The 13,337-nt window shown below is 40.0% G+C and overlaps 1 protein-coding gene across 1 annotated transcript in view; it reads left to right on the forward strand.

The window, feature by feature from the left end:
• KIAA1217 (KIAA1217 ortholog) overlaps positions 1–13,337 on the forward strand; it is an 850,426-nt gene that overhangs the window by 295,388 nt on the left and 541,701 nt on the right. Inside the window, exon 3 of the mRNA XM_054436086.2 lies at positions 10,315–10,464. The gene's annotated coding sequence lies outside the window, so the exon portion shown is untranslated. The remainder of the gene's footprint in view (positions 1–10,314; positions 10,465–13,337) is intronic.

Genomic DNA, 13,337 nt, shown 5'->3' on the forward strand with positions numbered 1-13,337 from the left:
GAATTGAAAAACAGCACAGCTTCATGGTCTAACCTGTTTCCAAGGTGATTCCCAAGTCTCTTCTATGAATGATTTGTACTGGGATTTCAACAGTTTGTGCTTTTAGTGTTCCTTAAGGAAGAAGCAGCCACATTTCATGATTCCTACCAACTTGAAGAAAGTTCTACCATGAAAGAAAGATAAAAGAACTTAGTATTATTTTCAGGAGAAGGGTTACATTCTCCCACATTATCACATGTCCCCCCAGAAAGTATCATTGAAGGGAAAATTGATGACTTCTTAAAGGAAAATAGAGTTTAAGGCCACTATGAAAAGAAATGCTTTTTTTTCTTAATTGCTTGGGTCCATATTCAATAAAGAGCTTCGCTAATCATTTTTCCTAATTACTTTGGCTAACTCATATTTGATAGGAAAAATATATATTGTGGAAACTGCAGCGAAATGTAAGTTGTTCTCCCATGTAATTAGTTTGTTCTGGGAGCTTATTTTTATTACAAAAATAATTTGTGGTAGGTAGCTACAGAAGAAGCTCAAGCTGGAAGTTTTCGGGATAATATTTTCTATGTGAAACCTTCTCTACCATGACAAGTCATTTTATTCCTTGGAATTCAAACATATACTTTACATCTAATTCTAAACAGAGAGATGTAACAGACCTGGGCCTTTCACTGTCTGGCAGCATTTTGGTGGCCTTCTATCCATGGAGGGAATTAAAGCCTTCAGGCATCAGGGCCCTGTATATTCTTTCAGAGAACCTGTCTCTGGGGCCCCGTTTCCCTTTCTTACTTGTTTCTCCCTCTCAGTGCCAATTCAGTTATATGGGAGGTGTAGGGAATGGTGGAGGTTGGAGGAAGGGCACAGCCATGCCCATACCTGGAGTGACTTCTCCAGGTGACATTGACTGGTTTTGTTCATGGCTCCCTGAAGCCAGGAGGTATGGAGAAGGGGGCTTCCTTTTTTTTTTTTTTTTTCCCCCAAAACTAATCTATCTGCCTGTTCTCTGGATGCCGTTTATACCAACACCCCAGGAACGTCCTCTCAACTATTTTCAATTTTACCCTCTGTTTGGCTCTTTCTGCTTTGCTTTCAAACATTAGTAAATTCATTTATATTTTTAAAAAGAAGAAAAAGAAAAAAAAAAGACTTAACCTTAGCAAAGTCTTCAAACAAATATCCTTTACCTAGTGCCTTTATTTCTTTGTGATCTCTTTCCTGACTTTTATGTACTTTGCAGTCTGGCCCCATCCTGAAATATCTTTATTGTTAAGATTTTAACTCAATAAAAATCAAACCTCAATGCAGAAAAGAACCCCAAGAGATTGTCTGGTCTGCATCCAAATCTTCAGGCATCAATGGCCATGCACTTCCCCCCAGAGAACAAATTTCCAGGACCCTGTTTCTCGTTCCTGCGTCTCCCTTGCTCTCAATGCTAATTTGAATACATGGGAGGCCAATGGAGAGCGAGCAGGGCCCGACCCGGGGTGATTCCCCAATTTGCAGACAAGGCACAAGGGCCAAAAGCCAGAGGACACTGTGTACTTGGATAAATCTTTTGGTGTTTTCTCATGCTCACCAATCTTTCCACCATGTTTGATACAGTTAAAAAGGCCAGTTCAATTTCCATGACACTATATTCTGAATTTCATTCTGAACAACAGGGGAGAATTAGTTGGGGAAACTGGGCACTTGCAAAAGGTCTTACTGATTCTCTGGCTCAAAAGAGAATTCTCATAAGCAGAGGGCCTTTGCATTGCATTGAAAATACTTTGATTCTGTGAGCAAAAACACAAGCATGATATGCATTGAGCATGGTTACTGATTTAAAAGCAATTCAAAGCTGAGTGTACTCTCCAGATTTAATGTCTGACTATGGTTCTTTATTTAGAAATATTTCAAGAGAGAAAGAAGGCATTGTAAAAGTTACAGCACAACAGATGGTATATTTAGATACATATTCAAATATGCAGACCAGATCTCTATCATTGGGATAGCTTTATATTAATATTTCTGAAAATAACTATCACTAAAAATAGCCATATATAGTTTTTTTTCTGCTTTTCTTCTGGGCACTGTTACACAATTTATAAGAAAACAACTGCATTGCCTTTTAAAATCAGAATACAAATAAAGCAGGTTGCATGGTCGTATGTATATTTGGTGTTGGTTGCTTTGTTTAGTCTGTTGGTTGGTTTGAATTAGGAAGATTCAAAAGAACAGGGTGAAACCTATGTGTTTGCCCCAGAGAAGGTGCCTCATTGCAAGAATCAGGACTTAGGATAAGAGATGGAGAACTCACTGACTCTTGAGTAGCTGGAGGCAGTGTTGGACCCTGGCAGCACCAAGTAGGCACTGACAATTAAGGAGCAGGAGCAATGTGGCCAGGGCACCACCACTGCCATCTCTTGCCACAAGCCACTCCCACACTGCTGCCACTGCTACTTCTACCCTTCTCATCATCTTGAGTCCTTCCCTCAGGGTTTAGAGTAGAGCCCACATCACCTACCTGGACACTGGTGGCCACGGATGGTGCAGAGATGGGGAAGGGGGAGGGAAATGTCGGGGAAGGGGGAGGGAAACGTCTGAGAAGGGTCTTACCCTTTCCACTTAGATTAGGGGATAAGGGGGTAGATTCACTGACATGGCAGAGAATTTCCCAATAATGCAAAGAAGTTTTGAATGGTGGACTCTCCCCACAATATTCAGTATGGAGGGGGAAATGTATTAGAATACTCTGACTAATAAAAATTTCATTGATTTATAAGATTACTGTAGTGATCCCTCCCAAGTAATTCCAGCTCTTTGGGAGGCCAAGGCGAGAGGATCGCTTGAGCCCAGGAATTTGAGACCAGACTAGACAACATAGCAAGGCCCTGTCTCTACTACAAATTTAAAAAATAATAATAACTGGGCATGTTGGCACAAGCCTGTAGTCCCAGCTACTCAGGAAGCTGAGTGGGAGGATCATTTGAGCCCAGGAGTTTGAGCTTGCAGTGAGCTGTGATTGCACCACTGCAGTCCAGCCTGGGTGATAGAGTAAGACCGTATCTAACAAACAAACAAACAAAAAAAGATTACTGTAAACCACATAAAAGTGTTGGAAGCATGGTTCATATATTATCATAATTGCTAGCATTGTATACTTTTAAAATCCAACTCGGTAAAAGTATACCTTTATATAACTAGTGATATGGTTTGGTTGTGTCCCCACCCAAATCTCATCTTGAATTATAGTTCTCATAATCCCCACGTGTCATAGGAGGGAGCAGTGGGAGGTAATTGAATCATGGGGGGCAGTTACCCTCATGCTGTTCTAGTAATAGTGAGTGATTTATCACAAGATCTGATGTTTTTGTAACGGGATTTTCCCCGTTTGGCTCGGCACTTCTTGCTGCCACCACGTGAAGAAGGACGGGTTTGCTTCCCCTTCCGCCGTAATTTTAAGTCTCCTGAGGCTTCTCCAGCCCTGTGGGACTGTGAGTCAATTAAACCTCTTTCCTTTATAAATTACCCAGTCTCGCGTATGTCCTTATAGCAGTATGAGAACAGACTAATGCAGTTAACATCGGGCATTGAGGAACACAACGTGTATCTTGTAGGTCTGATATCATTTCTGTGCCATGCAGTATCCGGGGGCACAAGTGGTGATTTGAACAGTCATGGAAATCCAACTGGCTTTTCAACTGTACCAAACACGGTGGAAAGATTGATGAGCATGAGAATACACTGTCAGATTTATTCAAGTACACAGCTTCCTCTGGCTGTTGGATGCCATGCCTTGTCTACAAATTGGGGCTTCACCCCAGGTCGAGCACTGCTCGCCCTCCATGGGCCTCCTGTGTGTTCAAATGGGTACTGAGGGCAAGTGAGAAGCAGGAAAGAGAAACAGCATTCTGGAAATTGGTTATCTGGCGGAAAATGTGTGGCCTCTGATGCCTGAACTTTTGAATGAAGACCAGATAATCTCTTGGAGTTCTTTAGTACATTGAGGTTTGATCTTGTTGAATTAAAACCTTAACAATAAAGATATTATAGAATGGGGCCAGACTGCAAAGTAAACACACACAAACACACACACACACACACACACACACACACACACACAGCTGCTTTAATTGCCAATGTGAGTATATTTTAATTGAAATGTTGCTCTACTTATAATTTAACTAATATGGCTCATCTTACATAATATAATCACTGTCTTTATGTAATAATTGGAGTTACTTATGTACTATTTTCCTGACCCCATTCATTCATACATCTGCCATGCTTCATATGCAAATGTCTGTCACAGAGCAGCCATTCGGTGAGTTCTTATTACATGAATGATCAAACTGAACTATGCGACAAATATTATTTCTGGTGTGAGAAACACAAAATGAGTAAGGCACAGGTCCTCCTCCAAAGAGTTCAGATTCTAGTAGATAAGATAGAAAGTAAACAAGTATTTAAGTGACATAAGATAGGCTATAACAAGAGATACATGAAAATATTCTTAGCATTTATTGAGCCTTTACTGTATACCAGGGAGGTTACTATATGGTTCACAGATATTTATTTTATTAAGACAACTAAATGGCATGTGTGTATTTTTATTACCATCGTTATCATTTCCATTTTATAGATGAGGAAACGGAGTCTTTGAGAGGTTAATTGATATAGAAAGTGGTGATTTGAATAGGAAGATTCAAAAGAATAGTATGGAGGCTGTGTTTGCACCAGAGAAAGTCCTTGATTGTAAGAAACAGAAGTTTGCCTGAGCGAGGGGAATGTCTAAACTCAAACCCTGACCCTCTCATCCGGAGGGCACACTCTTAGCCACTACTTTATGCCATACTTTAGCAAGGAAGAGTTTGCTATGGTTTTCACAGAAGAAAGAGTGCTGCTCTGGTGTCTTGCAGGCTGTGTAGGTGATTTTTCAGGCAGATACTAGATATTCCAGACAGAGGGTGTCACACACAACAAAGCTGGGGTCATGAGAGAACATAGTTGAATAAGCAACTGCCCGTAGTTCAGCCATGAGTTGGGCATTGGATCCCTATGGGGCTGTGATAGTACGTGAGGCTGGGAAAAGAAACCAAGAGGCAAGCAGCTGATGCCGACTGTGGTGAACAATCTCACGGGGCTCTCGGGGCCGTGGACGTTATTCTCAGGAAGGTGAAGAGCCACGGAACGAGGGGAGATGAGCAGATATGTGGCGATTGCCCTCAATGCTCTTACCGCCTAATTCTCCTTCCAGCTGGTAACTAGCAACTTCTAGTCAGGGCCACAGTCACTTGTGGTTCTTTCCAATTCATTTTTAGTCTTCTCTCTCCACAGGGCTCAGGCATAGGTTGTCCAGGGCTGGGCCTGGGTCAGCTCCAAGTCTCAGGTCACACACTTTACTCAGATTGCCCCCACCTCTAACCACGGAGGTACTTTTACAACAATCCAGAGACCTTGCCTCTCTCCCTCTTTACAGAAATTGCTCCTGCTGCTCCAGGCCTCCTCAGAGGCACAGTGGGCCCACCAGAGTCTCTGGCAGGGACCTCTGCTCCATCCAACTTCAGATGTTACCTTTGCTTCACATTAAACCAGCAATAACTAGTAATTAAATGCATTATTTAATAAGGACAAAATTAACCCAAACCCCTCTCTTTTATACCCTTCAAACAGTATTTTTTAAATTTTTTTTTGGTAGTTTTGGGGGTACAGATGGTTTTTGGTTCCATGGATAAGTTTGTTAGTGGTGATTTTTGAGATTTGGTGCACCTGTCACTCAAGCAGTGAACACTGTACCCAATGTGTAGTCTTTCATCCCTCACCCCCCTCACACCCTTCCCCTTGAGTCCCCAAAGTTCATTGTATCATTCTTATGCCTTCGCATCCTCATTGTTTAGCTCCCAAGTTGTAAGTGAGAGCATATGCTATTTGATTTTCCATTCCTGAGTTACTTCACTTGGAATAATGGTCTCCAACTCCATCCAGATTGCTGCAAATGCCATTATTTTGTTCTTATTTATGGCTGATTAGTATTCCATGGTGTATACATTCCATATTTTCTTAATCCACTCACTAATTGATGGGCACTTCTGGTGGTTCCACATCTCTGCAGTTATGAATTGTGCTGCTATAAACATGTGCATGCAAGTGTTTTTTTGTTTTTTGTTTTTTTTCATTTTGGGTAGATACCTAGTAGTAGGATTGCTGGATTGATTGGTAGATCTACTTTTAGTTCTTTAGGGAATCTACACACTGTTTTCCATAGTAGTTGCATTAGTTTACCTTCCCACTAGCAGGATAAAAGTGTTCCCTTTTTACCACATCCACGCCAACATCTATTATTTTTTAATTTTTTAATTATAGCCTAGCCATTCTTGCAGGAGTAAGGTGATATCTCATTGTGGTTTTAATTTGCATTTCGCTGATAATTAGTGATGTTGAGCTTTTTTCTATGTCTTTTTTGGCCATTTGTCTATCTTCTTTTGAGAATTGTCTATTCATGTCCTTCAAATAGTATTTCTTTAACTCTGAATATCATCAACTGTTTCACATTTGATGAAGATGTACCTTACTTTCTTGCATTTCTATCTATTGTATGCAGCCAGGTTGAATTTCTCAAATGAGAAAATCTGACTGGTTGCCAGGGCACCAGTGGAAGAAAGTCTGTTGCAAAAAGGGGTGGGTTTCACAATTGCTTTTCTCACAAATACTGTGCTGTCACAGGATAACTCCCTTAATGTGTCACTTTGAATCACAGAGCATTTTCTATAATTCTGCTACTGTAGTAATTTGCAGTAGTCAAACAGGAAAATTGTGTTCATTCAGACTCAGTGGGTTTCATATTCCTCTTGTTTCCAGAGTCTTTGAATTTTTAAATAATTTGGAGTTCAACTGATTTGAAGTTCATATTTACTAAATAAACCCTGTCTTCCAAAATCTTACAAACTGGGTAGCAACATCCAAAATATTTCAGAGGCCTTTTTATTTTTTAATTTAATTTAATTTATTTATTTTTTGAGTTGGAGTCTCACTCTATTTCCCAGGCTAGAGTGCAGTGGCACGATCTCAGCTCACTGCAAACTCAGCCTCCCAGGTTCAAGCGATTCTCCTGCCTCAGCCTCCTGAGTAGCTGGGATTACAGGCACACACCACCACACCCAGCTAATTTTTGTATTTTAATAGAGACGGGGTTTCACTATGTTGGTCGGGCTGGTCTCAAAATCCTGACCTCATGATCCACCCACCTCAGCCTCCCAAGTGCTGGGATTACAGGCATGAACCACAGCGCCCGGCTGAGAGCTTTTTATTTTATTCAAAGACAAGATTTTTCAGGTTAAGCCAAGTGGTCTTGATATACTCATCTTTTTTTTTTTTTTTTTAACAACCACAGACTGATTGCAAATGTTTTTATTCATTCATTATAATAAAATTCACTAAGAACTTCCACTTGGCCATTTTTAGTAGTATAACTGGAATTACTCTATTTGTGTAAAAATAATAAAACTATATTTGGAACTATATTCTAATACGCTTTTCAATTACTCCCCCAATTAGTCTGAATTCTCCAGATTAGATTCTAGAGAATTTTGCTTACTATGAAGAGATCCAAGCAATGGATTGTTATTCCTAATTATTTCTCAACAAGATCCAGTGACCAGCAAATAACTCAAGATGTATTTTCATGTCATGTTGCAGTGCCCACACTGTACATGCACAAATTGTCTGCCTTCTCATATATAACTTTCTCAGAGTGCTCTTTTCTTCTTCTCTCTCACATGCAGAAAGGGGAAAGAAGAGAGCAAAACTGTAGCCATTGAGGCAAAGATTTGGATGAAGAAGAGCAGAAAAGATGAATACAAATGTTTGGAACAGGGATAGAATTGGGCCAATCTAGTGGGAAGGAAGGGCTGTGAGCTGCAGAACCAGGGGTGACCAGAAGCCTTGTTTGGTGTCCTGGAGGACCAAAGTGGGAAGGTTGGACAACAGGACTCAAGGAAAAGACATGGATGGTGGGAGCAGCTTGGAACTTTCTGTCCCAAACAGTAAACTTATTCACGTAGAATTGCAAACTATTACACGCACAGAAAGAGAGTAGCCATGGAGAGAATGGGCTACGGAGTTAGGCTGACTGGGTTTTGGTATCAGGCTTCTGCCACTTAACAGCGTGATTTTGGACAATGTATCTAACCTTTAAAAGCGTTGGCTTATTCATTTGCAAGATTGGGCTAACAATGCCTAGCTGGTAGGACTGTCCTGAGGATAACATGAGATAATGTATGGGGAACAATGCTTGGCACTCAATGTAAGCTAGTTATTGTCTATATTATTTATATACATTTTTCAATTACCTCCCCTAATTAGTCCAAATTCACCAGATTTGACCTTAGAGGATTTCACTACAGAGACAGTCAGGCAATTGATTACTTTTACCGTTATTCTAATAATAATTTGAAGCAATCAAACAGCTATGTTTATGCCATTGGGCACTGGTTTATGTAAGTGGAATGATCCCAGACTTTGAAGTCACACTGACCTGGGTTCAAATCCTGAGTCTACTACTCACCAGGAAAATCATTTTAAATCTGGAAACTCACTTTCCTTTATAGTAATGTGTGAGATCACTTCTACCTTTCTAGAGAATTGTTATTATTAAAAGTGATAACAATGGATTTAGTATGGTGCCTTGTTAGAGTGCCAGGTAGTTAGCACATTGTAGTGATATTCAATTTTCAATATTTCACAGTTTTGATGTCATTCAATGGCCAGTGGAACTTAGTGTGGTGAATGGAGAAAATGTTGTGCTAAGTATTAGACAAAACAAGAACTCAGAGTAGGTAAGAATGTGTGCAAAGTTTTATGATGAAGTGGTCACAGAATCAACACTAGAACCTCGAATATAGATTAGCAGAGGTTGGATACTATCCTCTACTCATCAAGAATTTATAGCTTCATTTTGTTAGTAAAGAAACAGCCCAGAAATCAAATGGTTTCCCCAGTAACCTAGACTTCACCTGACATCAAGGCCACTCATCTGTCCTGGGTTATACGGTTTCATTGGACCACTTTGATGCCCAAAATCGCTTGAAAATAAAACTTTAAGTATGGTAATATTCATAACTAATTGAACTCAGCACAAGAAATAATTTAAATTGTATGGTCATAGCCAATATTTTAAAAGTATAATAGCATGAGTATTTCAGGGTGAAAACTCAACAAAATGTTTGCGATATGTTTTAATTGGGGCATAGTTCACATTTTAATATCCTGGCTGCTAAATGATGGTCAAAACTCAATAATGTGTTTATGACATATTATAAGTGTGTTAAATTAACTTTTTCCATACTTTTATCCATCATTTTCCTTCTCCTTAAAATATGTTTCTCAGGATCCTAAGAAGAGTTTATAGAAACAAATTTCTATTGGGAAAAATATTGTTTTAACCAGTTGTCTTATTCTGTGAGCCCCAGTTTTCTGGCATCAAGTAAATCACTATAGTTTCCCACAGCATAGAAATCTACCAAGTGCAGGGGAAGGTTGCAATGTCAAGTTCATTCTTCCGGGTCTCCTCAACAATCCCAAAACCCTCCTCCACAGAAGAGGTGCCTCTCAGCCTCGTCCATAATTTTGAAATCTTTAGGCTTCAAAATTCCTTTTAGACAGAAACCTTTATGTTGGGCAATTCATGTTCACCCGTGTTCCAGCCTCTCCTACCTGTCCTTACTTCCATGACCGTAACCATGACCATGTCTTGTTTGGCATGGCTGAGGGAACCAGGCATCTCTGTGCAGCAGGCTCTTGGAGCAGCCTCTCCTACCTGTCCTTACTTCCATGACCGTAACCATGACCATGTCTTGTTTGGCATGGCTGAGGGAACCAGGCATCTCTGTGCAGCAGGCTCTTGGAGCGACATAGCCACTGCAGCTGCACATTATCCCTAACAAAGGGATTAGAGATGCGAGTCTGCAATGGTTCAGCTTTTCATTCAGCCCCTATGATTCTCAATTGGCCTCTCTTCATTTCCTTCCGCCCCCAACTACCTAAGCCAACTCTTATTTTCATGGTTGACTTAGTTGAATGTGTTTACTTTCCTTTATAGTGTCCAACTAATGTTTTGGGGAAAATACTGGAAAACTGAAGTTAACTTGAACTCTAACTTTGGATAACTATAAAGCCCTGTGTGTAATTACAAAGCATCCTGAGCCAGGCTGTATATCATAGAGGTATTTTATTCTTCATTTTTTTCTGCGGGTTTTTTTTTTTTATCCACTTGAGTTTTAATTACTCAGTTAGCAGTTCTGCAGTGGGAACAATTCCATTATGACTTGTATTTTACAGATGGATATCCTGGGGTCCTAAATTTGTGGCCGATTGCACTGTGTCCTGGAGACGGAGTGGAACTAGAGCCCAGAGCCCCTGGGAATCGTCCCTGAAAGACTGCATTACTTCTCCATGGAGTCTTCCTCCTTCTGCTTATTTTCTTTTTAGGTAAGGTCTATCTTTTTATTAAATCATAAAATGAGCATCCATCATCTTGACAGTGAATGAATTATGAGCTAAAGGCCTATCTATAAAACTTGGCTTTTGTTCATTCCCTCTCTGAGCTCAGTGGAACAAAATGTCCAGATTGAACCCTGCGGTCTTCCCACAGGTATTTGTTCTGATATGCAGCTGCTTTATTTTTTAGTTATTCTTCCTTTGGTGTTGCGGACAGGGTTAGCACGTATGTGTTATTTTTCAGACCATGTATTAGATCCATTTATATGCCTGTCTTTGTGTTCAGACTCTGGCTCAAAGCCATGATAATGACTAAAGAATACAAAAATGCTCAGAGAACATGAACTTTTTGGCAAAGGATAGAGGGAACGGTGTAGATACCTGATGACTGCCTGTGTCTATGGAGGGAATAGAATGAATCAGAAATAAGAGTCATTTTTGGGTCTGTCCAATTATATGATCTTGATCAAAGTCAGGATCCCATAAAAGAGCAAAATTAATTTTCCAGTTTCATTGAGATCCCTTTGCTTTCCCCAAATCAGCCTACATGAGTGGCCTTGAGTGTCTGGAATGGTGAGATGACCAATTAATCCCCAACTTTAGCATATTCATTCAGCCTAAATTCTGTTCATAAATCCACCAGTTCAATATTTTATGCTAATAAAAACTATTAACATTTTTCATTTTCTCCCATTACAAAGTTTTCATACAGCCTTCAACATTCGGACTGCAAGATGTAAAATTTTGATATTTAATCCAAAGGAAGGTAGGAAATTAGATAGATAGATAGATAGATAGATAGATAGGTAGATAGATACATGATTTATCTTGTCTCAATACCGTCTTCATTCAACTTGGTGTTTGGTTTAGTGACCAAACACCAAGTTTTCATACAGCCTTCAACATTCGGACTGCAAGATGTAAAATTTTGATATTTAATCCAAAGGAAGGTAGGAAATTAGATAGATAGATAGATAGATAGATAGATAGGTAGATAGATACATGATTTATCTTGTCTCAATACCGTCTTCATTCAACTTGGTGTTTGGTTTAGTGAGCTGTATAAATCAGCACTCAGCCACATCACAGAGGGCTAGAAGGGCCTTCGACATCATGGTCAGAGAGTCATTGTCAGGAAGCATTAAACTTAGCTTCCTCAGTGTCAGAATGTTTGCACCAGCTCTGACACAAGAAGTTCGCTTAGTGATGGCAAAAGTTCCCTGAGTGACGGTAGAAAGTTTGCAAAATAGCTTCTGAATTCAAGCCACCAAAGAGGCTGTATCCCCTCCTTCTGTAAAGTGACATTGTTGGTAGAAAACCATCAGATGAAGGAGGGCATGTGGGTGCTGGATTTTGTGCAACTAGAAAGCTGGTAGGTAGGTCCTGTTTAGTCTGTGCCAGAAGCCAAGCAGGCTTCAGAAAGGGAGTTCAGGAGTCCTCCCAGCTCCCGGTGATTTACCCTGACTTCCCTTTGTAAGCATATGGATTCTATTTTCTGCTGTCTCTATAAATACTGTTGTGACTGTCTTTGCCAAATCAGCTACCTTTCTCACCCCAGGGAGAAGCCAGGGATCAGACATTCCTACGCTACCGCCCCATTAGATGCTGCCGTAACACGAGGGAGCAGACCTGGCAGTCAATATGATGTGTGTATTTGAATCTTTAAAGAGCTAGGCTAAACTTAGAGTCAGCGGACTACCATAAATAACCTGTGTTCCTCTCTCTTTGTGTGGTTTGCCCTGGAATGCTTTGCACTTTAGTGTTGTACAAGCAGCAAGAGATCAAAGAGTCAACCTTTTATGGATGCATAGTTCATTACAAAGTCATCCGTGGGAGGAGACCCTGGCAAAAGCACTAATCATTCTCTCTTGTGACTGTTTTGTTGCCTGAATTGGGATTGGAGGGCACTAAAAGAACTTGCAACCACTTTAAATAATTTTAAAGAATAAAATAAAGATGGAAATTCACTTTTAAAGGAGGGCTAAAACTTAACTGGCATCTTTTTCAGGTATAGAATGTGGTAGGAGGAAAGAGGAAGTAAAGGAATTGGCCCATTACAACATGGAATGTGGTTGGAGAAGAATAATAGAAGGCAGAACAGAATCCTGTGTAATTTACTTACCCTTGGGTAAGCATTAGAGAGAGCCTTTGATAAGCAGAGCAGAACATCGACAGGGATTTTTTTTTTTTAAAGCCCAAACTAGATAATGTATTTGAAAAACAGGCTTTGATTAGTTTGCTAGAATATAAAGAATAAATGTGTTTCAAATGATAGCACTAATGATGTTGCAAACTCAGGATTATGGATAATCACAATGCTACAAAACAATAGCTACTATTTATTTGATGTCTGCTGCATGCCACATGCTGTGCAGTGTATGTGATATCTTTTCATCTCGCAACCATGCATGGGGATGACCTGTTGGTATTCCCACTTACACACAGGGAAATAGGACCCTGCAAAATTGAAATACTTAGCTCAAGGTCACACAGTCACTAAGTGGTAAGTCCAGGATTTGAACCGAGTTCTGGAAGGAAGTGGAAATGACTACCTCTTAGCCTGTAGTTAATATTTCTGGCTCTTGACACTTTTTCTAGTCTCTGTTGCAGGAGTTGTTGGAACTCTTTTGCTTTCTGAGCTTGGGAGCTTCACTCTCAAAGACCTACTCTGTGATTAAGACTTACTCTGTCTGAGCTGAATGTGCATATCTGTATAGGGGCTCTGTCCTTGTGGTTGTCCATAGGCAGTCAGAATTAATTACTCATAAAACATTGCATAGATAAGACTTTTGATCTGGCATTTTGGAAGTTAGGGGTTGGATATCTTATAAAAGAATGTCTGTTGCATACTTGATCAATTACAG

Source organism: Pongo pygmaeus, chromosome 8, assembly GCF_028885625.2.
Source record: "Pongo pygmaeus isolate AG05252 chromosome 8, NHGRI_mPonPyg2-v2.0_pri, whole genome shotgun sequence".
NCBI classification, from domain to species: Eukaryota; Metazoa; Chordata; class Mammalia; order Primates; family Hominidae; genus Pongo; species Pongo pygmaeus.